We start from the raw sequence: 13928 nt of genomic DNA on the forward strand, positions 1-13928 counted from the left end.
TAATTGAATCATTACTTAAGAAACACATGCATATGATATTATCAACGTTCTAAGTTAAAATTCGACAATTCGAAAATAATTAAATAACACCGGTTTAACCCGGTTGATGTGTAAAACACCATAAATTGTTTTCCAAGGACAATGAACAAAGAAAGAAAAGTAACTACAATTCTATAAATCAAGTCATCAATCAGCTCAAAAATAGCATACTCAAGTGCATAAAAACACAGTGTCCTAACATCCCCTAAAAATACACAACACCTAGCCATAGCAATTTCAGATATATTAAAAAAAACATATGAGAGATTAAGGTTTACCCATAAGCACCCCACACTTGAAGAACACACTGTCCTCAGTGTAAAATGTTATGGATACCCCGCATGGAATGCTCAACTAAGAGAACAAAGGCAATAAAATCCAAGTGCATGACATGTATGAAAAATAAAGTAAATAAATGCAGAAAAATAAAAAGATCTAGGGGACTGCCCTGATCATCCATCGAGGCTGATGTTGTGGAAATTCAGTGCCTCCTCGGTAGAATCTGAAAATAATAAAATAAAGAAATAAAATCGAAATTGAAAATATGAAAACTAAAACTAATAAAATGTTTCAAAACAAAAGGTTAAAAATTAGAAATTAAAGATAAAAATTGGGGTGCCTCCCAAAAGCGCTTCTTTTTTATGTGATGAGTCTTCTTAAATTTGGACTCATGGTGAAAGGCAAATGGGCGTGATCGACGACCATCCATCCTTATTCCAAGCAAATGTCTTCAAGTATCCGCTTAGAGGGATAATCGTCAATTTCCTCTTCCCGACTATCAAGCAAGTCGCCAATATGATGGGCAAGACTAGCTCCTCGTATAATTGAACGTAGTCATGATGTTTCTAGGGGCTCTTCCAATTTGAAAGTCGGAGTTTCAAAAATTGGAAGGATCGATGGTTGGGCAATCTCTTCAGGAGTGTCGATGGTTTTCTTCAGTCCCTGGCTTGGTTCACTTGCTAGAAGAAACTCGAGCTCCTCCAAGACTTCTTCATTGGATAACTCGTGCTCATCTTCCATCATCGAAGGGACTTGTGGAAAATCTACCAACAATTCCTCTAACGCAACTCAGCATCATCAATCGCATACATTCCCGCTGATAGTCTTTCAAAGGAATTATGTTCGCCTCTTCCTTTTCTGGTTCCATCTCCATGTTCAAGAAATCGTCCTGCACAGAAGCATAATCATCAAACATAGTAGATAAACCAGAAAAATTCTCACCTGAACACAAAGTGACGGTGCTCAAGTGTTCCTCGGATTCCGTAGCGTCTGATGGAGTTCCCAATTCCTCTTCAGCTAGTAACTTGAAGATTTAGCCTACTTGATGCTCTATGTTCTTAATCGAGGCTTGTTGATCTTCAAGTATCCTCTCTGTTTGTTGGAATCTATCATCAAGACTTGTAATGAACCTCATCATCAGCTCCTCCGACACTAACTCTTCATCTTGAGTTGAAGGTGCAAGATTAGGCTGCTGATGTGGTTGCTGAGATTCTGGTGGTTCTGGGCCATCTAAGCTCCATCCATAGGGTGAATGAGTCCTCCACTCTTGATTATAGGTGCTTCTATACAAGTCATTTGGCCAATTGCCCGTATAATTCACCTGTTCACAGTTATAAGAATAAGGAGTAAAATCACTGCACAATGGACAATTATTACTCAAATGTAAACCGCAATAAAATTCACAAAAAACTTGAGATGAAAGGAGAGGAGTGGAGAGTTGATCGGTAGCCTGGCAAAACGATTCCACTCGAGCTTCTAAAGATGCACGGGTATCCCAATTTTTAGCACTCTCTTGGTTCCTAATCCCATTTTCCAATGCGTCATACAAAGAGTTTGAGTTTAGCATTAAACCTCCTTATCATTCACTATCTGAATCATAAACTTAAACTAAATAAATATGTACAAATAAAATAAAATAAATAAATAAATAAAAATAAAAATCATAAAATAATAAGAAAGAAAAAAAATGGCTAAATTAACAAATAGCAAATTTCACTCTAGTTTTCAAACATTCCCCGGCAACGGCGCCAAAAACTTGATGGGCTCTTTATGCAACCTACATCTAAGGTAGTGTACCTATCGATGCAGTCTAGCACTAATGGCGAGTATCAAGGTCGTATTCCTCGGGAAAGTGAAAGCCCAGAGTTACTCCTTTGTTCTTTGTTATATTAACCTAAAATGGATAATGAATAAATTCTAAACTAACTATTAACTACAAGCTAAGTTTTGAGGGAGATGCAGGAGTAATTGATAAATGAAATAATCAAGACAAGAAGACAAACCCAAAGGGAATCTAAACCAGTTGGCAACCGAATAAAAGATAAAGGATCGGTGAGTCTAATTATACTACCCGTGGATGAATTCTTAACCGAATTCGGTTTCTCTCTCGAGATAACCGAATTCCTAAACCTAATAACCTAAAGTTGGAATCTCTTCCTAACGATTGATTCTTAAATTAGCATTAAGCTTTAATCCGCCTCTATTAAGCTTTGTTAATTCTTAATCCGGCTAGTTAATTATCCTTATCTCTAAGCGATTATTAACCAGTTCTTGCTATTCAAAATTCCAATTGCCAAATGGACTTCTCAATCACACAAAGCAATCTAAACACACAATTCACAACGTCTCATGAATAATGATTATCTTATTAATACCGAAACAAGAAGAATACAAAACCAACTCAAACAATCCAACAATATAATATCAAGCCAACATAGTAAAGAAATCCCAATGGATTAAATCAGTCTAGCTAAACATGTTCATGTTTAAAACAATCTAGGAAATCAATTACAATGAAAGAATAATGAAAATAAAACATGTACACCCTTTTCTCTCGAATTGGATGAACGTACTCCAAATCCTGGATCTACACTTTGATTAATCTCCCAAACTGCCTCTTGAATTACTCCACCACTGTTTTGCACTTGGAACCTTGCGATTCAGGGATTCTTACTCACCGTAACTCTCTCTTGCACTCAATAATCGCAGAACCGAACCAGCTGTGGCTCTATGTCACTCTTTTTCCCCCTCTCTTTTCTAAGAAAAATTCATTTTTCTTATATATTTAACTCAAAGCACAACCGTGTTCAAGGTCAGCCGTCAAGACGGCCGAAGTCTAGGTCGTGCTGAAAGTGTGGATCTCACCAAGTAGGGTTTCACCACGGTCAGAGTTTCTCCCGTGTTGGCCACCACGGGCCATATTTCTACCCGTGTTGGCCACCACGGGCCGCGGTCAAGGTCATGGTGGCTACTAAACCGTGCCCAAAGTGCAAATTTCAAGAATCAAAGCCAATGGTTGAGCACGGCCAGAGTCCAGGCCGTGCTCAATGTATGCATTGCGGGCTCTTGTCCGATATTGATGAATTCTCGTCCGTTTCCGCACGTATTAATCTATAATTGCTTAAACACCGATGACGGTCATATAAATGTTCCTGAAATGCAAAAGAACACAAAACACGGGTGATCTGGGAATAAAAGCACAATAATTGCTAAGAACATACGCAATAATATGCAAGCAAATATGTGTAAAACTATGCTCATCAGTTGTCTATCTAACCTCTTAGGTTTAGATTTAGAAGAATAAAAATTTTGTCTACAATCTTCATAACAATCATTTCTTTGACCCACATCTTATCATAAGATTGATAACGAAGATTTCAACATTGTCTAATGAACTCAGCTTCATGAAACATTCTTTTCTTTTTGTGTCTATGGATGAAATAAAGATAAAAATAAAGAACCATAAAGAAGTTTGAAGGAAAGAAAAAAAGATATGATACAGAATTTGAAGGAACAGAAAAAGAAAACTACATAAAGAGATTAACAAGAAGGCAAAACAAAAATTTATTTAGTGAACACAAAGGTGTAAATTTTAAAACAGAGAGTATTTAGAAGGCAAAAATTGAAACAAGAAGAATTCAGCACTAAAAAAAGCAAAGAAAATGAGAAACTTCAATAACACACAAAACACAAAGATAAGCAAACCTCAACTTGAAGCAAGCTCTGATACCAAATGATAAGAAATCATCATCTTAGCAACCATACACCCCAAGAACTAATGAGTTATGATACATATGGAATGCAAGAAAACACCCTCCAATCAAGATGATTCCAAAACCCATGGATTTCCTCAAGTGAAGTTAGGGAAAACTAGTTCCAACAATGAAACTGGCACTTGAATTCAACTCCAAACGCCACAAACCAAGTATGATTTGATAAGTTAAGAATCAAACACAAGATTTTGGTTAGAGAATGCCACAAACTAAAAATAGTTTTATAAGTTCAAAGTTCATGCAAGAACTTAAGCAAAAAAACACCCATAAAGAGCAAACAAAGATTATCATTCATCTCTTCTATATTTACAAATGGATTTGGCTTTGATATTTATAGCCAAAACAAGACAAAGAAACCTAAATGGATGTCTTTTGAGCTTCCCCACATTTTTTCCTTTAATTCCCCTTAAAACTCATTAAAAATGGTTGTTTTTACATTGATGTCACTCATTTTGTAACTCCCAAATGACAACTAATTATGTACATCTATTTGTAACTCCACACACAATACATATAACTCATACCTAATAAAATAATCCTTAATTAAATAAAGAAAAACTAAAACAATTACTTAAGCTAAAACCCAAAAGATAAGAACCCGTATAAATATGAATTAAGCCCAAAGGCCTAATCATAGCCGAATGGCTTTTATTCTTCAAAATGGACTGAATGCTTCATTATAAGGTTGGACTTTTGTTTTCATGCATGAGTTTTATTTCCATTTTGGACCTTTTGGTTCATGCCTTTGCAATGTAATCTCATGGCAGTCTTGATTCATATCACTCGGCCGAATGGGAGTCGCCTCACGCGTTAGATGCAGCAAGGTTGCCTATTGCTTGGTTTCGGGCATCCTATGACAAAGCATTGCCCACACCGTGCGTTGACAACCTATTAGCACGCTCTTGCATGGGGTTGGGCCCCAACAGCTTTGATTGGATCTTCCATCCATGTCTCGGCCTCGCCCTCTACGGCCATCACAGCCGCACAAAATTCTGTCAATTCTTATTCGGGCCCGCGTCAGTTCCGACTAGGGCTATTATAGGCTACATAACACCTCGATGCCTCACCTACAATAAGAAAATAAAGCCCCATATATGCCTAAAGCAAGGGTGATGCCCATGCTCCATTTTTTAATTTTTTTGAAAATGGGCCCGGGTGGGACAACGTGTGCCGGGAAATTTTTCGACATCTGAGATAGGGCGGGAGGAGTTGGGGTGTTGGCGGGCTAATATTGTGGATAATAATGCCTATCTTGCAGCCCAGACATGCCCCCCCACCCAGGCTTCCCAGCCCCCCAAGGGGGTGAGGCATACTGCACCCCCCTAAAGGGGCTAAGAAGCATGTTGAAGTTTGTTATGACCTTTTGGTTCATGCCTTTGCAATGTAATCTTATGGCAGCCCTGATTCATATCACTCGGTCGAATAGGAGTCGCCTCATGCGTCGGCATGCAGCAAGGTTGCCTATTGCTTGGTTTCGGGCATCCTATGACAAAGCATTGCCCATACCGTGCATTGACAACCTATTAGCACGCTCTTGCATGGGGTTGGGCCCCAACAGCTTTGGTTGGATCTTCCATCCATGTCTCGGCCTCGCCCTCTACGGCCATCACAACCACATAAAATTCCGTCAATTCTTATTCGGGCCCGCGTCAGTTTTGACTGGGGCTATTATAGGCTACATAACACCCCGATGCCTCACCTACAATAAAAAAAATAAAGCCCCATGTATGCCTAAAGCAAGGGTGATGCCCATGCTCCATTTTTGAATTCTTTCAAAAATGGGCCCGGGTGGGCCCACTGTGTCCCGGGAGATTTTCCGACATCCGAGACAAGGCGGGAGGGGGTTGGGGTGTTGCCGGGCCAATTTCGTTGATACCAATGCCTATCTTGCATCCCAGACATGCCCCCCCGCCCAGGCTCCCCAGTCCTCCAAGGGGGTGAGGCATACTGCACCCCCTAAAGGGGCTAAGAAGCATGTTGAAGTCTGTCAGGAGGAGACATCACTCTATTCCACCCATCACACCCCCTCTTAAAAAATTTATTTCAAGGAATTTTAATTTTACTTTTTGTACATATGTTAAGAATAATATAATATACGACCAGAAAAATTTTAAAAAGTTTTTGAGCACATTTAGTATATTTTTTATTTTTTAAATATTAAAAATTAAGAAATTCATAAAAAATATTACATTAAAAAATCACCATTTCTTGTGGAGGGCCCTTCAAAAATATGTCAAAATTATTGGAGTTAGGTGCATTTTCTTTAAAAGTGCACGCTCAACTTGTGAGATATTGGCTTAAATGGCTACCTCGCATGTTGTGATCGGGCTACAATAGACAACCAAGTAGCAAACTTAGCATTCAATGATCCTCTTGATTTCATAAGAATTTTACAACCTTTCTAGGCTCTCTAGAATATATTAGGGCTGATAGACTGTTAGGAAAAGGCTATGGAGGCATCAAATATAGTGGTGGCGGAGTGCCGCAGCACGAGCTTGAAAACTAGCCAACGGAGGTTCACTGCAGCTGATTTCTCGCCAACAGAGGTTCACAGCCGAGGATTCTTGCCCCCACGGGCTAGCACGCCAAGCGCACGATGGAGTTGAGAGGATGCGCTGCCAACGAGCGCACTAGGGTGTGAGAATACTGGCCAATGCGTGCGCTAGGCAGGGAGGATGCGCTGCCAACGGGCCCTATGGGCACGCTGCCTCGGCTATAGAGGGCTAGCATGGGAGGATTCTCACCAACGGGCCTGATAGGCACGCTGCCTCCGCAATGGGGGGCTGGCACGCGAGGATTTCTCGCCAACTGGCCCAACGGGCACGCTGGCTCGCCAGTAGTGGCTAGCCTGGCGTGTAAGGATTCTCGCCACTAGGCCCGATGGGCGCGCTGCCTCAACAATAGGGGGCTGACACGCGAGGATTCCTCTCCAATCGGCCAGATGGGCGCACTAGCTGACGTGCGAGGATTATCGCCAACGGGCCTGATGGGCGCGCTGCCTCGTCAACAGGGGGCTGGCACGCGATGATTTTATGCCAACGGGCCCATGCATGTTGTCACAGCCCGCAAATCTCCCCTTCTCGCATGAAGGTTCAGAGGCCCAAGAAGCTTCCAGAGTTCGCTACAAAGCAAGAAAGGATTCTAGAACATTCTAGAATCATCTTGAAGCATCTAGAACATTCTAGAATAATTTAGAAGCATGTATAATGTGTAGATAAGTATGGAAGTGTGTAAAACATTCTAGATACTTAATCTTAGCCATTAGATCAAATGTATCCTAACCATCCATTAAAGAGGTGGAGGCCTATATATAGCTTAGAGAATTCATTTGTAATCATCAAGCAAATCAAGTAGAAATCAAGATATTTCTCTTTACAAAAGCTCTCCAAGTTGTCTTTAGCTCCCCTTTGCTCTTCTTGCCATCATAGCTAGCATTTTGCCTAGCATTCGAAGAGTAAGGCTGACTAGCTTACTTGTCTGCGGGGAGAAAGTAGCTAGTGCCGCACGGTTCGTTGGTAAAAAAGACCAAGCCCGTGATAATTGGTATCGAAGCAAGCTAAACATGTCTTGAAATGGCAAAGACATCGGGAGCAAGTGAGGCTACCAGAGTTACCGAGGAGGTAAGCCCAACTAACAGTGAGTCTGTGAAGGACCAACTGGAAGCGTCCAAGCCACCTAGGAAGGAGAGAGGAAGTTTGAGGGACGTTGTATCTGACATGGATGCCAGGCTAGCCAAGATAGAGCTAATGGTGGCTGAGGGACAAGATACGTTCGGGGACTTAGAGCAACACATCGAGGAGCTCGAGAATGGAAGAGAAGAGCTTCAAGAAGGGATGCAAGCTGCCTTGAACGAGGGGATGTCCAAGTGTCAAGAACAAGCCAAGACCATAGAGAAAACTCTCCTTATCGAGGTTGTGACATTGAGGGAAATGCTTAATGGGATGGTTGCTAGGTTGTTTGCAACCGAGGAAGAGCTTATCCTCTGCAAGAAGGCAGCTATCCAGGGAAGTGGAAGCATGCCTATGGTAGTCTCTACTCCATCAAAGATAGATGTTCCGAAGCCTAAAGCTTATAAAGGCTCAAGGAACGCGAAGGAAATTGATAACTTCCTATGGAGTTTGGAGCAATACTTCAAAGCACTTGGCTTAGTAAAAGAAGCCAAGAAGGTTGATGCTGCCGCACTCTTCCTAGAAGATACCGCAACATTATGGTGGAGAAGGAGGAGTGGCGACATAGAAAAAGGGACATGCATCATCAACTCGTGGGTAGAGTTCAAAGATGATCTGAAGAAGCAGTTCTACCCTGATAATGATACTAGAGATGTAAGGGCCAAGTTGCGGCGACTCTCACATACGGGAAGCTTCAAAGAGTATGTTAAAGAATTCACCGACACACTCCTTCAGATTCCCAACTATACCGATGAAGAAGCCTTGTTTGCGTTCACAGATGGGTTACAGATTTGGGTAAGGTTGGAGTTGGAGCGCTGTGGTGTCCAAGATCTTAACACTGCTATTGCCGTGGCCGAATCCTTGATAGAGATCAGAAGGCAAGATAAGCATAAGCCTGACCAAGAAAGGAACGGCAACAGAAAGAGTGGGGGAGACCGCCACCACAAAAAGGAAGGCTCCTACAGGTTTGACAGGCCCAAAGAGGGAGGCAAGCATGGCAACCAGGATGAAGATAAGCCACATATCAAGTATTTCTTCTGCGATGGACCACATAAGGCAAGAGAATGCCCTACGAAGAGCAAGCTCTCTGCGTTGGTCGAAGAAAGGGAAGAACACCAACGAGTGCAAGAGGAATCCAAAATGGGATCGCTATAACTCCTCAGTGCCATCAAGACCAAATTTGAGATGCCTAAGTCCGAAAAGAAGGGTCGGTTGTTCGTCAAGGTGAAGGTTGGAGGCCGCACGGTAGAAGCATTGTTAGATATCGGGGCTGTGACAATACGGGCTGGCAAGCGTGCGATGCTACTCACTAGTAGGCCTGATGGGCACTGGTACACAAGGATTTCTCACCTACGGGCCCATCAGGATTTTTTGGTAAGTGAGCACCAGCCCGTCAGGATTTTTCAGCAACGCAGCAAAGGCCCATTAGGATTTTTCGGTGATGCAATACGGGCGAAGGAAAGTTCCGAAGTGAAATTGCTTGCTTAGGGACCTTTATACCGAATATAGTCAAAATTATGCAGTTTTTGGCTAGGAGCACAGCCCCATGCCATTGCATGTGATTCTTAGTCCGAATGATTTTTTGGGCTGTGATATGACTTGTTCCCCGGGTCTTGTGCAAGGAGACTTGGCCCCCGTGCTGCATTGCATTAAGAAATTACTTTAAGCATCCATAGTGTGGGGGACTTGCATGCAGCACTAGCTAGAATAGAACTTGGATGTGTGCTCAAGTCCGTTGAGTTTGTAGAATTACTTAGGATTTTGGGATTTGGCCCCCGTGCTGCATAGTGTGGGGGACTTGCATGCAGCACTGGCTAGAACTTAGATGTTCTCAAGTCCGCTGAGTTTGTGGAATTACTTAGGATTTTGGGACTTGGGACTTGGGGAATTCTTGGACCTTGGAGCGTGGAACCTCAGGGCCATTTTTTAAGAACAAATTGGTTTTGATTTTGCATGTGGGAGGAGGGGAGGGACGAATCAGAGTGACGAAGGGCTGAATCTCAGTGGATCGTGGCAGCAAGGCCACTCTTCCACTTACAATACCTCATCGCGTATTTAAGTCATCTGCAAAGGATTCAGTCCGCCGCCAGGTAAAAATTGTAATTCAAGGCAGCCCGTGCGGCTCATCCCCCGCGAGGGCTTAGCCAACGACACGTGCCTTTAGGGGCCGGAGGGCCCCTATTGTTGGTCGGCAAACGAGCAGCCAGTTATCACTGTGGTAACTTTTCTGACACCTCTAGCTTCAAATTTTGAAGGTCTAAAGGATCGATAGGCTACGCTTTCACGATTCGTATTCGTACTGGAAATCAAAATCAAATGAGCTTTTACCCTTTTGTTCCAAACGAGATTTCTGTTCTCGTTGAGCTCATCTTAGGACACCTACGTTATCTTTTAACAGATGTGCCGCCCCAACCAAACTCCCCACCTAACAATGTCTTCCGCCCGGATCGGCCGCCGAAGTGACCTTAGGTCCAAAAAGAGGGGTGTACCCCCGCCTCCAATTCAAGGAATAAGTAAAATAACATTAAAAGTAATGGTATTTCATCGTTGCTGGTTAAGGCTCCCACTTATCCTACACCTCTCAAGTCATTTCACAAAGCCGGACTAGAGTCAAACTCAACAGGGTCTTCTTTCCTTGCTGATTTTGCCAAGCCCGTTCCCTTAGCTATGGTTTCGCTGGATAGTAGATAGGGACAGTAGGAATCTCGTTAATCCATTCATGTGCGTCACTAATTAGATGATGAGGCATTTGGCTACCTTAAGAGAGTCATAGTTACTCCTGTCATTTACCTATGCTTGGTTGAATTTCTTCACTTTGACATTCAGAGCACTGGGTAGAAATCACATTGCGTGAGCATCCGTATGGACCATCACAATGCTTTATTTTAATTAAATAGTCGGATTCCCCTTATCTGGGTCAGTCGGCTCGACCGGGAAAGGCCTCAAGAGGTGTCCTCCCGTCCCTACCGACAATGACGAGTTCAGATCGGGACCCCAGCCCTCAAAGCCAATCCTTTTCCCGAGGTCACGGATCCATTTTGCCAACGTCCCTTGCCTACATTGTTCCATTGACCAGAAGCTGTTCCACTTGGAGACCTAATGCGGTTGATATGCATCATTTTATACATATTTATATGCCAATTATTTCCATTTTTGTGCATAGTTATCTTTTTTTATGCCAGAATCACTTGTGTTTTGGTTCCTTTGACATTTCAGGTCATTATCGAGGGACATTATCAGTAATCGAGGGAAATACGTGCAATTACAGACTAGAATCCATCAAATTAAGCAAGGACTAGCATTCCAAGGTTGAGCATGGCTTGGACTCTGGCCGTGCTGAACCATCAAATAGTTATCCTTCAAGAGTGCCATTTTGGCACGGTTTCTGAAGCCACAACGGCCTCCACCACGGCCCATGGTGGCTCAGCATTGGCTAGGGCACGACCAGGAAGAAGTCAATAGATGTGGAACGCAGAGGTCCAGCACGGCCTAGACTCCGCCTGTGCAGATCAACACGGGCTTGACCATGGCCGTGCTAAAAGAATTATATAGGCAAAAATGATTTGCTGAATTAGGGTTCGATTTTCTGACTTGATTTCATATATACAAGCTTAAACCATCTTCTTCCAGACTTCAATACTCGACCTTAGAAGATCATTTCATCTATTGAAGGAAGGATTACAATTGTTTTAACATCAAATTGAAGATCAAGACAAGATTTAAGAGCATTCAAGAGGCAAATTAGGGTTTACTATTCTGAATTGGGAATTTAGGGTTTTTCATCCAACTTGTAGAAGAATGGTGTACATGCCTTCAATTTACATTTTTGAATCTATTCTTTACTTTGTGTTGCTTATTAGTATGAGTAATTAAATTTGTCAAATCCATTGAGGTTCCTATGTTGTTGGATTAATTTTATTGCTTATGAAATTTTGATTATTAATGCTTGTCTCTTCTTGCTTTCATTATTAATGAGAAATCACTTTATTCATGAGACGTTGTGAGTTGTGGTATTAAGATTGCTTTATGCAATTGAGAAATTCATTTAGTAATTAGAAATTTGAATAGCAAGAACTGGTTAATGATCACTTAGAGATAAGGGTAATTGACTAGCCGAATTAAGAATTAACAAAGCTTAATAGAGGCGGGTTAAACCTTAATGCTAAACGAATAAGCGATTGTTAGGAAGAGATTCCAACTTTAGGTTATTAGGTTTAGGAATTCGGTTATCTCGAGAGGGAGACCAAATTCAGTTAAGAATTCGTCCATGGGTAATTGCAATTGGTAACCAATATAATCTCTATCTTCATTAAAATCCAACTATCTTAGGTCCCCTAGGGTTTGCTTTTTCCTTCAATTGTTTTCCTAAATCCTTTCAGATCATTTGACACTTAGTTAATTGTTTGTTTATATTTAATCTTAACATAATTCTTCATTGATTTTATTTAGGTTAGATAACATAAGACACTACAGTAAGTCTAGGATCACCCTTTCCCAAGAATATGACCTTGATACTCACCATTTGTGCTAGTCTGCATTGATAGGTTCACTGCCTTAGATTTAGCTGCACAAATAGCGTATCAAGATTTTAGCGTCGTTGCCGGGAAAATTTTTGTGTGAACTAGATTGAATTTGTGTTTTTTTTAATTAATCTAGCCATTTCTATTTTCCTTGTCCTTTCAAATTTTTTATTTATTCTTTAGTATTGTATTTATTCTTGTGTTCTTTGGTTGTTGTGTATCCATTTCAGGTAGTTTATGACCAGAAGCTCTAATCCTACTACTGTAGACCCTCTTGCTGAACTAGAACAATCCCTCCATTTATTGAGGAAGTGTATGCAAGAAGAAGAGGAGGCGCAGATAGAGTTTGAAGCTACAGTGAATAGACCAGCAAGGATGGGGGACAACAATCGGGTTGCAGATGAAGGCAGAACTATGTACGAGTTTGCTAGACCTTCTCTTGAGGGGACACAAACAAGTATATTGCGACCACCTGTGGCAGCCAACAAATTTGAAATAAAGTGAAATGTGATACAGATGTGCAAAATAGTGTACAATTTGGGGGACTGCCGAGCGAGGACCCAAACGCTCACATTGCCAGCTTCTTGGAAATCTGCGACACCTTCAAGATAAATGGAACAACTAAATGATGCCATTCGGTTGAGGCTGTTTCCTTTCTCTCTGAGGGACCAAGCGAAGAGATGGTTGCAGTCCTTTCGACCGAACACTATTACTACCTTAAAATTTTTGGCTGAAAAGTTTATTTACAAGTACTTTCCTCCAACTAAGACTGCTAAGCTGAGAAATGACATTTTTTCTTTTGTGCAAATGGACGATGAGAGCATGTACGATGCTTGGGAGAGATACAAGGACTTTTTGAGATGTTGTCTAGACCACAGTCTACCAATATGGATGCAAGTTCAGACCTTTTACAGCGATTTGAACCTTGCTACTAGGCAAATGGTAGATGCTGCGGCAAGCGGAGCCTTGAACAGCATGACACTGTAGCAGGCGCAAAACCTGATAGAGGAGATGGCCATGAACAACTACCAGTGGCAATCCTCTAGGAGTCAGCCGGTTAAACAGGGAATGGTCAACCAGTTAGACTCTACAGCAGCCTTGGCAGCTCAAGTGGAGCTTCTGACAAAGAAATTAGACTAGCTTCAGATGCCGGTTGAAGCAACTCAAATAAGCTACGAGTTTTATGGTGGCCCGCACTACGGTGCAAACTGTAATGCGGGAGGTATGTTTGCTAGCTCCTCTACTTCATCAATTGTTTTTGCTGACCATGAACAGGTTAATTACATGCGGAATACACCCGGACAGCAAAATAACCCTTATAGCAGCATATACAATCCTGGTTGGAGAAATCACCCCAATTTTAGTTGGCACAATAATAATGCCCAGGGTCCACTAGGCTTTCAGAGACTACATCATCAGCTACCATAGCAGCAGCAGCAGACTGGACCATTAGAGCTTTCTCCACCAGCCGAGAAGAAATCTAACTTCGAGGAGTTGATGATGAAGTTTGTCACATCAACTGAAACGAGGTTCCAGCAGACCGATAGTGCTCTTAGAAATCAACAAGCATACATTCAGAACTTGGAAAATCAAATTGCACAGATTTCTAAGATGTTGTCTGAAAGGCAACAAGGAGCGCTCCCCAGCAC

At 41.9% G+C, this 13928-nt stretch overlaps 1 non-coding gene and 1 pseudogene across 1 annotated transcript; one reads left to right on the plus strand and one right to left on the minus strand.

Annotated features, from left to right (window-relative positions):
• Positions 1 to 8944: 8944 nt before the first annotated feature.
• On the plus strand, positions 8945 to 10459 carry LOC125371206 (annotated as a pseudogene).
• A 2594-nt stretch (positions 10460 to 13053) lies between these two features.
• On the minus strand, positions 13054 to 13160 carry LOC112535024. Its single transcript, XR_003079230.1, has one exon. It is a non-coding gene; the product is annotated as a small nucleolar RNA R71 (small nucleolar RNA).
• Between the last annotated feature and the right edge of the window lie 768 nt (positions 13161 to 13928).

This window comes from Ricinus communis, chromosome 9, assembly GCF_019578655.1.
Source record: "Ricinus communis isolate WT05 ecotype wild-type chromosome 9, ASM1957865v1, whole genome shotgun sequence".
Taxonomy (NCBI): domain Eukaryota; kingdom Viridiplantae; phylum Streptophyta; class Magnoliopsida; order Malpighiales; family Euphorbiaceae; genus Ricinus; species Ricinus communis.